Below are 12,998 nucleotides of genomic sequence, written 5' to 3'. Positions count from 1 at the left end.
ATGAGGTGATTGTGAAGCTTACAGAGAGGGATAAAGGTACCTGTTCTTCAACTTTGTATTGACTTCTTTATCTAAGGTTATTGTTACTGCTGTAGTGCTAGAACTGATCCAGCATTTTCTCAGTCCACGAGTCTTTGGAGTTTTGTTTGTTAAATATGCAGGACTTGACACTAGTAGTTTACTGGCACTTAATGTCTTGATTCTGTAGTCAGACTGAAGCAGTTCTTGTGTGTCTGCGTTCCCGTCATGTCAGTTGGGTAAGCTGCTTGTGGGCTGGACTTTCAGCGACTGCCATACACACAGGAAGTTTGTTTAGCATGCATTATTTATAAGCAGTACTTGCATTCTCTAATTTTACTAGAAATTACTTTGTGGTATTACTTCACTGGGTGTTCTGTTACCGATCAAAAAAAAAGTTGTCCATCTGCATGTAATCCACTAGATGGTGTCGTTAACATGAGTTAAATGGGAGGGCGCTTAAATGGAGCTGCAGTTCATGCCCGTTCCTGTGCTTATTAAACCTGCAGGTGCCCCAAGGTAGCTTCAAAGCCAAGCGCGGCCCTTTTGGTGGGTTTCATGCCTTTCACGTGGCACAAAGTTCAAATACTGGTAGCGTGAGTCTAACACCTTTACTGCAGTATGTTTTGGGAGCAGGGAGGAAGTCCGCAAGTGAGGATAGCTGCTGATGCTTTTCTAAGGGGTGTAGTGACTCTAGATAGACTAAACCATCTCCAGAGGCCCCTCCCAACCTTAATTATTCTTCTCTTCTGTTATTGATGGGCTCTTGTTGAAGAATTATAGGGTAAGAGAGATGTAAGTGCAACAAAGCGGCTGGTAGCCATAGCTTCCCTCAGAGATTACAATATAGCAAATCCCAGTGGCAAGGAGAGGGGAAAAAGGGTGCTAAGCTTGCTAGTGGGTTTCCTTTTAACTCTTGCTGTGCCAGAGGTTTGATAGATACACTTTTATTTTAAGGGACAGATAATTGCTTTGCCCAAACTTGTTTTAAAAGGAATGTTGAAGAATTCCCTTCCTGTCTGCAAGAACACCTTTCAGAACCTGGTTACAACAGCTGCTTAGAAGTTCTCCCTTTAAAATGGTCTGTATAACATCCTAGCATTAGCCCATTTGTCCATGTTTTTTGTGCAAGTGACTGCTGGTGGGCATTCTTTGAAGACTGTGTATTAGAGATGGGCCACTGTTGAGGGATGGCTAGGGTGACTGAGAATAATAGAGACAAGATTTGGGCCTGCTTTTATGTCCAGGTCTTCTGCTGTCTGTCGGGGGACTGAGTGGGGATGGTTGCTCACTGCTCAAGAGGTATTTTTTTAAAAATTATTTCTTTGTAGGCCTCTTGCAGTCTGTGTAACTTGGAACAGGGGAGAACCAAGGTGAGGTGGGGATATTGTGAAATATGTTAGTTTATCTAAGTTAGATTAAAATGCAAAATCCACTGATGCAGAATTTGTCTTCCAGATCTGAGGATAGGACTTGTAACTGCTCCTTCTCTTTCCAAAAGGCAGACTTTTATGATGCAAATCAGCGGGGAGCCATTCATGTAGCTGGTTATACCATTCATCCTGGTATGTAAGTCTCTACTGCTACACCCATGTGTTCAGCTGGTGTTACTATGAGTGTGATTCCCTCAAGGTCTGATACCTTTCAGAAGGTATGCACGCTAACCCTTGTCATCTGCTTATAACCCTGCAACAGAAAGGTATAGGTTACAGAAAAACTTTCCTCTACCTTGCTCTAATCCGCTTATGCCTAAAAGCCTTTCTGAAGCTACCCTGTGATTCCTGAAAGTATTTTGGCTCTGTCAGACCATGGAAGATGTTTACAATACAAAAACCAAAAATTGTGATTTTTCTTTTTTCTTTAGAGAAAGCTGCAGAGTGTGTTGGCAAACACTTGTTGGCCTAGATACCCATAAAGTATTATATGTATCTGATTTCATTCTGATTTGTACTTTAAGCTGCAGGAGGTGCTAGTGCAGAAGTATAACTTCTGTGTGCCTTTTGTTCCTGTGCCTGGGTGCATTGGCAGTAACGTTCTTCCTGTTTACAAGGTAATTACTGTATTCTGGACTGAGTGTGTGTCAAGGCCAGGTACTTCAGGCCGCTGAGTTTAGTGGCTCAGGGAGTTACTGCTGTGTAAACAGGAAACTCCCTATAGGTATTACTCAAAAATATATTTCTAATTAGTAAGTTAATAAGATTGAGGAGGGAAAAGAAAAATAGGGGAAACTTAAGTTCTTGGAAACCAACAAGTTTCTCCCATCTTCCAAAAGATACGGGTTTGGCTGCTTTTTCCTGTCGTTGTTACTGTCTGTGTTCGGCAGTTTTCTTTCCCTCCTCCCTCTTTTCCCCTTAGGTAATATGATTCTCATGCTGATAGTGTTAAGGGTGATAGTTATTTGTTTGCACTGGGTTTCAAGGAGGGTGAGATTTTTCTGAATAAATAAAACACGAGAAAAGCTTTTTGGAAGTGCTTGTTGTGCGACAGACTGACCCTGGAGAGTTGCATTGTCACTTCAGTGACAAGCAAGTTAGGACAAAGCTGAGTTTGTTGGGTGGTCCCATTGATTCCGGTTTTGCAGAGGGACCTGAAGAATCTGCATTTCATAATCATTGCTGCTATTTTCCGTTGTTTGAGCGCTTCCACTTTAGAGAGTAGACTATTTTTCTGTCACTTGCCTTTTCAAATCCCCTAAAGTAAGGTTAGATGATATAGCTGAGGTGTCAGTGTATTTCTGCTGCGGGATGTGGTGACCCTCTCTTCTATCTTTCCTGTCCCTTGCCCTCAGTTGTGTTGCCCCCAGTTCTCATAGTTACCACTGACCTGATTTAAATTGCTAATCTGAAAGAAAACAGTTTAATTTTTCTTTCCTGGATAGCTTTCCAGAAAGTGAATTGAAATGGCTTTTCAAGAGGCAGGATGAACACAGAGAAAAGGCAGCTGTCCCCTTTTGGTAGCAGTGAGTAATGTTTAGATGAATTCAGTTCAGCTGCTACTTGGTACAGCTTTGTGGCTTTTCTAGGTCAGTCCCCTACTGAATCAGGAGGTGGCAGCATCTTGCATTTGGTGCGTATATTGATCCCAGACCAAAATGAACTATTATTTTATTTGCTGCAGGAGAGTGGTCTACAGTGGTTATGGCTAGAGGAAAGGAAACACAAGGCCCACTGTAGATCACCGGCATGAAAGTGCTGCTTGGCTGAGCTAGACCTTGCCTGGAGATGGCAGGATTTGTTCTGGGTGATATTTTGGGTGGTAAATTTTTGCTCCTTGTGCTGTGCCTGTTTTCCTGGGAAACGAGAGGGTGTAAGGCTGCAGTTAGTGTCATCCCTGAGATGTATTTCTCAGATCTGTTTTTGACATTTGCAGTTGCTTGGCCTGAGTTCAGCTGGGCGTTTACAGACCTGTGAGAGCTCCTGCCTGAGCCTTATAGAAGCCACGAGGTCCAAACCAGATACTTGAAGTTAAGCATGGCCTTATGCTCCTTCCTGAATCATGATACAGTTAGTTCTTTACTGCCAATACACTAGGAGCTCAGCTTATTTAGTGTGCTGCACTGAAGGGGTGAGGAATGCATTTGGTATTCTCTACTCACTCCCCTCTGTCTGACATGATTTATAGTTGCTGAAAAGTACATCTCTCTCTTAGTTGTCACCTCACTGGAAGCGTATGAACAATTACTCTGTACAAAACGTCTAGCCCAATTAGACAGGGGTTTAAAGAACAGGCTTGACAAGACTAGGTGTCTACATGGTACTATGATAGACCCTATTATTAGCTAGATAGCCCTACCTTAACTTATCCTGAAATAGATGAATAGCACCCTGATGTGAACCAAGGAATTTTTTGGTCACAAAAATAGCATCCAGTGCTCTGTGCACAGTAAGTGTTCACACCCATTGGCAGCAGTGTTGTTTAAAGCTGTAAGTGATGGACAGATAGCTTTCAATAACATAATGGAGAGAACACATGTCAAGTTTCCCTGTCTCATGCCAGGGTATTTTTCTTCCATTCTGTCCTGTCTGAGGAAGAAATGCAGAGGGTTTTCCTTTGTGATATCTCTCAGACCTTCAAAAAAGAATTGCAAGAGAGGCAGCACCACGTGCTGCTTAAGTACCGGACTGTAAAGGTCACCTTATCCAGCTCTCGCTGTTGGAGCCAAGTACAGTGAGGCCTTCAGCATGCTGGCAGTTCTGAACATCTCCTGCTTAGTTTCTGGCTGCAGGGAGCTGTTCAGGGTTCGAGGTCTGATTAAAGACTGAATATAATCATTGGAACAATGTTGCTGGGAAGTCATCTTTAGAGGAAGAAGGAAACTTCCTCTTGTTTGAGTTTGTAGGGGATTTTCTGTTTAGTAGCTCTTTGGGAAGCCTAACCAAAGCAAAACCCAGTTGCCCATCTGTCTTTAGCAGAGTTTCTGTTATCTAACAAGGTGTGAGCATGAACGCCTTTCTCTCGATAGGGTCAGTAGCCTCTTTTCCTACCCTGTTCCCCCTGCCCTGCTTCAAGTTCTTAAAATTTCAGAGCCTGTTGAGTTTGTTGGCAGACACTGTCTGTGTTAATGGTCTGTCTTTAAGAAACCAGCTTCAAAGTAGCAGCTGTTCAGAGGTTTAGACTATTAGAAGCAATATCTGAGGGGAATTGAAGGGTAGGAAGCAGCTAAGAAAAACCACAATCCATCTCATAATTATAGAAATGTTTCTTTACCATGCATGTCTGAGTTTTTGGGTAGAGGTTATGTGTATATCCATTTCTTGATCCCAAAAACATGAACCCCAGCGGAACAGGACCAAATGTTATGTTGTTGATAAAAAAGGGGCAGTATGCAAATAGATATTAACAATTGCATAAAGAGTTACTGTCTTGTTCTGCACGTAGAAGCATGCGGATTACGGTCAAACTGAGAGATGTATGCATGTTCTACTGTGGCAGGAAATTCCTTTGCTCCCAATATTGTTCCTTCTGTGCATCTGCAGTCTTTGTGGTCAGACTCTTAGTTGTGAATGAATGTCTTTTTTTAAATTACAAAAGCTGCACGGATTTAAAAAGTGGCTTACTGTATTTGATAGTGGATGGCTGCATCGCTATCGGTAGATAAGTGGGTAACAGCCATTTGTGTTTGCGGTGGCTTTTGCTTCTGTGATGGATATAGTTTTTCTGTGATTTGTTCTCATGAAAGCCAGGTTGCCCTGTTCTTAACCTCTCATTCCAGCACCAAAGGAGCTATTAAGGCTGTGACTCTGTGTGTTGTCATTACAGTGCAGGTTCTGGCTTGTCTCTTGCTTTTGTACTCTCCTTGTCTTCCAGGTGAATCACTGCTGTTATCTGGTATCACACCCTATTTTTAAACCACAATGCTTTTCTGTTTCTAGTGCTGCTGGAGTACTTGCACTTCATAGGACTGGAGTTTAAACTTGCTCATTGTGTCCTGCTTAAATTATTTTAAATCTTGTTTTGGTTTTTTTCCTGTGTGAGTTTGATTATCAAATGGTTGTCTGTGTTGTCCTCATCACATGTTCAGAATCATAGCAAAATATGATAGCAAAACTATGAGGTTTCAGAGGTAAACAGTAGAGCTATAATAGAAGCTGGGTCTGAAAGGGTATTGGTGGGTCTTTTGATTCCTCTTCCACCACAGGCATGATCAACTACAGTTTAAGTGTTCCTGATAGCTTGTTTGCAGAAGCTTTAGGATATCTGTAACTGAATTTGGAAGAACAGGTTGGACAATTACGTGCTCAGATACCATAAGGGTGGGTATTCTGTTGCCTTTGAGTTTTAGAGAAGGATTCGTATGTTAGTGCTTTGGCTCACCATAAATGTTAAAGGAATGAAACTAAATTGCCAGGAAGTATCTTGCTTACAGTAGACAAGTGGGAAGAGGTGGAAGAGCGGAAGGAAAGCATTAGACCCTGAAACAGTATTGCCAGGATTGTGTGTGTTTGAGGCCTTGATCTTATATAGAAGATTTCAGTATAGCACAGAAAATGTTGAAGTTCAAAGAAATTGTTCATCCTCCTCAGGAAAGTGTCCATAAATTGGATTCAAGGAATGTCTCTTATCTGAGACATCGTTTCTCAGCCTGTGTGTATGTCCCTCTGGAAGCATTCAAACTAATAATATTTTAAATTATGTCCTGAAGGGCTTCTGCACATTTGGAGCCTTTAAGTTTTCCCCAGTTATGTACATGCATCCCCCACCTGCCCCCTGCCCCCCCCAAACACCACCACTGTAAACCAGAATACAGTGTGGATGACCCCCTCTCCTTGTATGGTGTGTGTTTGTCGTACAGTGCTTTGGCTGGATAATGCATGTGAGCTAACTCTTAATGACTGAGTCCTGCTGCTGCAAGCTGTGGTGCCAGCTATGTGGCAAGGCTTCCTGTGGGGCTTGATAAGCCTTGCTGAAAAGCAGTGATTTTCAGGGAGACAGCTGGTGTGTCAGAGGTAGCAGGAGGGGCCTTATGCAATTCTTGTGCCCTCACAGGGTTTGACTGGGAGATGAGTTATTGTGGCAGCAGGTAATGAAATGGAAAGGATCTGAGATGCAGGCAATGGTGGATCACTCCAGAAAAGTTTAAGAATTTGACTTGGCCTTTCAGATGTTCTCTGGGAGTATCTGCTCTATGAAATATTGTTTATCCTTTTCTTAACTTTGTTTTTCTCTCTGGTTGTTGGACTACTCTGCTTCTGCAGCTCATTGCAGCTGTACTGTGAACTGTCACTTGTTCTGTCTCCTTTCTGCTCTTCCTCTGCCACCTGGCTTTCTCTGCAGGGCACTGACAAGTTCTGCTGCAAAGCAAGGCAGCTGAGTACATCTCACCTTCTGTGACCCAGGTGTAGTAATTCTTGCATGCTGAGATGTTTTTTTCAGGCACAGCTTGCTGGGCAATTATTCAGATGAGTCATAATACACAGGTCTAACTTAATCTGCAGGGTTTTTTGAGTTTGTCAGCACTGTTGGGTCACAAGCTCCACTTGTCTGCCTGTTTCTGACGTAGGATTTAATGTTTCATTTTTAGGACGCTTTTGCAGGTCTTGTACTCCTCAGGCACGGCATGGACTGTGGGACCCAAATGAGCATATTTGTGGGTTTTGGTACTTTGACTTTTGGCTCTTTTTTTTTTTCCAGAAGTACTTTGAGCTTTTCTGAAAGCTCACTTCACTGACTTTATCTGCTTGATCCTTGTCCTGGCAGTTTAGAAACCATTCACCTAGCTGGTTTCCGATGTAATAGAAAAACTATGTGCTCTTTTTGTTCTCTGCTCTTGAAATCCCTAGCTATTACAATAAATTTTCAATTCACCTGCAGTTTTTTTTTTTTTCTGGTGCCCTAAGTTGTCCTAAACTTTCTTTAATCTGACCTGCATGACTCCCAGTTCCTTGGTTTGTCAGGGGTAACTGTCTTGTGTGACTCTGAGGGGAGCAACTAGCAACTAATCACCCGCAAGACGATGGTTCAGGCCCCTCCTGTGGGATGAGGGAGAGAATCAGAAGAGCAAAAGCAAGAAAAACTCATGGGTCAAGATCAAGACAGTTTAACCAAAGGATGGGGTGTGAGTGGGAGGATGAGAAATGATGCAAAGGCAGTAACTTGCCATCTTCTATACGCAGTGGGATGCCCAGCCAGTCTCTGAGCAATGACTACTTCAGAAAATACTACCCCCCAGTTTTTTTTGCCAAGCATGATGTTTTGTGGTATGGAATATCCCTTTGATCAATTTGAGTCAGCTGTCTTATCTGTGATCCCTTGCAATCTTTTACCTGCCTTTAGCCTACTTGGTGGCAGGGAGGGGAAGAGTAGAGTGAGAAACACAGAAGGCCTTGTTGCTGTGCAAGCACTGTTCAGCAATAGCTAAAATATTGCTGTGTTCTCAACACTGTTTTGGTCACAAATCCAAAACACAGCACCCTATGGGCTGCTGTGAAGAAAGTTAACTCCATTCCAACCAGACCAAGTATACCCTTCTGTGATTGTAGTCTCTGCAATGAGTTAAACTGTTCTAATTGCCTCCTATTTTATTTTATAGCCTACTAACAGCTACTTTTGAAGTTCTCTTTAAATTTGTATCATGTAACAACATGCTAGTTCTTCCTCAGAGTCTTAAAGTAGAAATATTAATTATGTGTATCTGATAGGTTAATTATCTTAATTATGGCTTCCTTGGGTATTATAGTTGCTTCAAATGTGGATATATTACATAAAAGCTTGACAATCTAAAGAACAGCAAAAATTACTTTGAGAACAAAAAAGGTTTGTTTTTTTTGTTCAAGGTCGTTTTGACAATGCTAGATGACTTCAATTTTAAGGCTTCCATATTTTTTCTTAAACTGAATTTTATTTTTTCAAGCTGTTCTATAGGGCAAAAGCATTAAAAAATTCAATATCTGAGCTACTCACTTCAACTTAATTCCACTTATTCTGCTTGTAATGTCTATAATTTTGACATGTAGCAGTGGGATATTTTGCTAAACTTAAGTAACTACCTCCTAGTCGCAAGTCTGGCAAGGAGGCTGTGACAGTGACGAAGCCAGGAATCTTCAAATTTTGTTCCTGATCAGTGTTGTCGACTCATCTTGGAAGGCTGGGTGACAGCTCTCCCTCCTTGGAATAGACATTCCTAGTTTTTGGGGACCCCTTGATTCTCAGCTGCCCTTTTTCTGCAGGAGAATGCGTGGGCCCTATTCTGTGGTTCAGCCATCTTACAGTGCTTATGGAATTGTTTGTGAGAGGTACTGGTTTCAGTTCCTTTGTTACAAGGCAGATCACATCACATCCAGGTAGTTTAATTTTGGCAGTGAATTAAAAACTCTTAAATAGATCGAGTTAGATTGTGTACACAAATACAGGCAGTATCAAGGCAACTGGATGGCATGAAGTTTGGTTTTCCCAAAAGAAAGAGAGGAACAGTACAAGGTTGTGAAGCCCATTGTTTAGCACATAATCTCTGATTGATAAGTGGCAAAAGGTATCCTAGAGCCCTGGGAGCCTGCCACTAATGGGGAGATGCTAGAGGGTTGGGGAGCAGGTGGTCAGACGTCTTGTGATGGAAAGAGCAACTTCCTTGGGGGAGGGATTGTACAGGGTTTGCTGCAATCCAGAAACCCACTACAGTGACCAGAATCAAACCTGCAAAAGGGAGAGAAGTCTTTTAGGAGAGACCTAGCTATAAATCTGGTTTTTTTTCCTCTTGTATTTTGCATAGGCACTTCAGTTCTGATTAAAAAGTTAATTTAGGTTCTAGTAAAACTTGGCTTTTTGGGTTGAAAAGTCTTTTAAATTTCTGCAGAGCTTGTTACTTAAGAGACGTCTGGACAGATGCAGCCAGGGAGGCCCTCTCACCAGCTGAGACCTGTTACAGATGGCAGCAGGCAGGCTGCTTGGCAGCCCCAGCTAGGCTGCAGTGCGTAGATGCTGGCTTCTTGAGAACCTGCTGGCAAGGAATGGTGCAGTGTGATGGCTTTCCCTTCTGCTGTTGTATGGGAGAGTAGGACTTTGCTTTCTTCCAAATTAAAAGCTAGGCACTGGATTAGTGGATTAACATACTAACGGCTTCTGCTTAATTCTTGGATCGGAGGCTTTAGCCAGGAAGCAATACTTCCATGCTTGTCCTAGCTCCTGCTGTCTGTCTGTCCAGATGGCTAGCACTGCTCACAGAGCCGAGGTCAGCATTTTTGCTGCCTTCTCAAAACACCAGTTGTGTGCAGTGAGACTGAGGAAGTTGCGTTGTACAGATCTTTGTCTGACTGGCTTTTGGTCAGTGGTGGTGGCTGTGTCATTGACCACCTTGCTCATGAAGGTTCCCTAGTGTCTAGACGACCTGAGTTCAAACTCCAGCCTTTCTTTCAGTAGGGGTGTAAATATAATTTCCCTTTCATTACCATGTGGTGGCATTGAACTGTTGAGGGTAAATACAGAGGAAGTGTGATTGCAGAAGATTCTTCCCTATAAGAAAATAGGCTGTGGCGTTTTTTCCCCCCATACAAAAATAGGAAGGGTATGATACCAGTCTGGTACAGATCTGCTACTTCACTTGTAGTTTAAAAGACAAATAGAAGTACTGGAAGTGGGCACAGTCGGATGATCGGGTCATTTTGGGAGTAATGCTGTGGGAGATGCTGTAAGGATATGCTTGTTGCTGGTTCTTTCTCTTTTCCTCTACAGCTTTGTAACGCAGTCATGTAAGTGAAAGTTGGGCAGACCAGAACAGTTGTACCTTACAGTGATCCAAGTTTAACTAATGTGGTAGTAGTACAGGAGGTTAAGTTCTTGGGTGGTCCTTGTTTTTATGACCTGTTTGCTTTGCAACGTGCTAAGTGAGGACTTCTGTAGTGTTATCACAGCTGGAGACAAATTCCTTCCAGTTACAAGTAAGAGTGATATCAGCCCAGAACTGGCCTGTTACTTAAAGCCGGATAGTCAACTGCTGTATGTTTTTCATAAATACTACAAAGCTGTTTGTCACATTTGTATCCTGCAGCAAGGTAGTAATTGTATAATGTATAAAAACCTGCTGTAAACTTATTACTCTTAATTTCACTGAATGCCTGTGGCATTTGCATTGTCTGATAGTTTTCCAAGTGCTGGAACTTAAAGCTTGGTCTGTAGATGGTTAAGTCATGTCTCTCGCTAGCATGTGTTGATGAAGCAGAGTGTTTAGTATTTTAGATGAAGACACTTTAAAATTTCATGTTGTAAACACCTATATTCAGTTGTGTGTTTTACAGTTTTGGATGTGATTTATTTCCATGCCTGCTCTTGATACCAGTAATATGTTTGAGGTAAACTCAGTCTAAACAGTACAGCCACTTAAAGCCAAAGAGAGTGATTCTGCCACACTGCAGCTCTATAATCACCTACTAGAAAGATTAAAGAGCAGGCAAGCTGTTTTCCCGTTTTCCACACAGGTAGTGTTACAGTGAGAATTCATATTGGCTCTGTTCATTTTGGGGCATGAGGGCTAATAATGAGAATGGTAGTAATAATCCTTCGGTGATTACTAGCTCTTCTGAACGATGCTAGGAATGGGATTGTTAGGCAGTGTATGTAGTTGACAGTGTTTCCGTGCTGACTTTGTGCTGAGACTGACATCTAGGTGGGAATCCCAGCCCTATCCTGGACATGGCAAGTCTGTGGCTGCACATAGTGCAGTAGGTTAAAGCAGCCTCTTCAGTGGTCTGGGGAAAGGCCACAAGCTGTACAGTCTAGATCAGTGCAGTTTCTGACCTAGTGGAGTTAGTGTGGATTCCCCCTAAATTCTCTCTGGTGTGGTATCTCTGCCTGTATGCATGCTATCTTAAGGAGAAAAATCTGAGATGTACTTCCTTTTTTCCTTGAGAAAGGGTGAGGCTTGTCCTGACTACAGGTGCTTAGAAATGTGGGCAGAGGTATCAGAAAATACACACTGATTAGAACTATCACACCACATGGTTTCTGTTTTGGAGGCATGTTGGGTTGCTTGCCACCTTGCTGGGTGGACTGCTGAGGTTTTCAGGCCTCTAGTTTTTCATCCTGCTCCCTCTTGATACTTAGCTAAGAACCTGACAGACATTTTGATGCCTGTCCCACTTCTGCTCTTCTGTTTATTGCCATGTGCTGATTGTCTCTGTTTGATTTGTCAGCTATCTTATGTGCATAAAAGTAGCATCTTGAGAACCAGCTCAAGTTTTAATACAGTAACCCTCTCTCCTAGTTGCCCTCATGAGTCCCAGTCTTCAAAAGGGGAAGTTTCTGTGCCTCCCTGTCTCCCGCCTGCCTCCCTGTCTCCCGCCTCCCTTTGAAGGAGTTCTCTTTGAATGTTTGGGTGAATATTACCTGACCTTAGCAAGTGGTAATGGAAGAATTAATAAAACCAAAATCTGTTCTGCTGACACTTACTTTGGGGAGAATGTAGCAGATGATCTATTTAAGAGGGGTTTCAGAGTACGAACCTCCCCAGGCTCGTGTGAAGAGCTTTCTTAACTTTTTGTTTTGAATGCAGCTTCTGTCAGTACTCCTTTAATGGTCTGATAGTCTGTTGATCCTATGGACTTCCTGCTCTGACACGTTGGAAGAAAATTTGGGGTTATGTCTTGATCACACTGAATCTTTACCTGAGCTGTTGTTATGTTGTGTTGGCACTTTATGAACCAGAGTTTATTTTTGTCATCTGCATTTGGACATATCTCCAGCTTCTTGAAGGGTATCTTCTTAACAGACTTCTTCCTCTGCTCTGTGGTGTCTGGCTTCCCTGGTTTCTAAAGCATTTCTTGTCACAAGAGAATAAACTCTGTTCAGGCTTCCAGCATGGTGACCTTCATATTTCTTACAAATGTTTAACTCATTTAGTTGTCAAGACCTGATGGGAGAGACTAAAAATAGGTCCATCATCCCCACATTGCTGTCACTCACGGGACCGGATGTGTGGCAGACATCCTACAGGTAGCATTAAATTGGTTAAGCTGCATTCTGGAAGATGTCTGACCGGCTAAGCTCAGTAGAGGCTGCCAGAGCTGCCTAAGACTCTGAGGGAATAAATTGAGCAGTTAACCTGCAATGGTGTTATATATTTCCTTCTCTTCTTGTTTGGGTTGAACCATGTGGCATATGTTAAGATGGTTTGGTTTAGGTACCTGTAGCTACCTAGAGAAAGTTTTGCATGCACGTGGGTGTGTGTTTTGTCTGTACAGTCACTGTCTCATGTTGGGAAAAGTCTTTATAGGGGTGGAGGGGTTTGCCTCCAGCACTGACTTCTTATTTCTTTCCTGTTTCCTCCTTTGTCAGGAAGAATCAAAGGTTGACGTAGCCTTTCAGTCAGTTTTGCACCATCCTTGCTGTGGAAAACTACTGCAAAAGGTGGCCATGAACAACCGTGGTTGCTTCATAAGGGTGTGGAAGGAATGAATGACTGGTGGTAGCCAATGTACAAGAATCAGGAGTGACTCTTGGAGGAAACATGAAGAGTGTGGCTGGTGTGGCACTAGAGAATTTGAGCAAGGAAA

This window comes from Phalacrocorax aristotelis, chromosome 4 (genome assembly GCF_949628215.1).
Source record: "Phalacrocorax aristotelis chromosome 4, bGulAri2.1, whole genome shotgun sequence".
Classification (NCBI taxonomy): Eukaryota; Metazoa; Chordata; class Aves; order Suliformes; family Phalacrocoracidae; genus Phalacrocorax; species Phalacrocorax aristotelis.
This window is presented reverse-complemented; position numbering follows the sequence as displayed.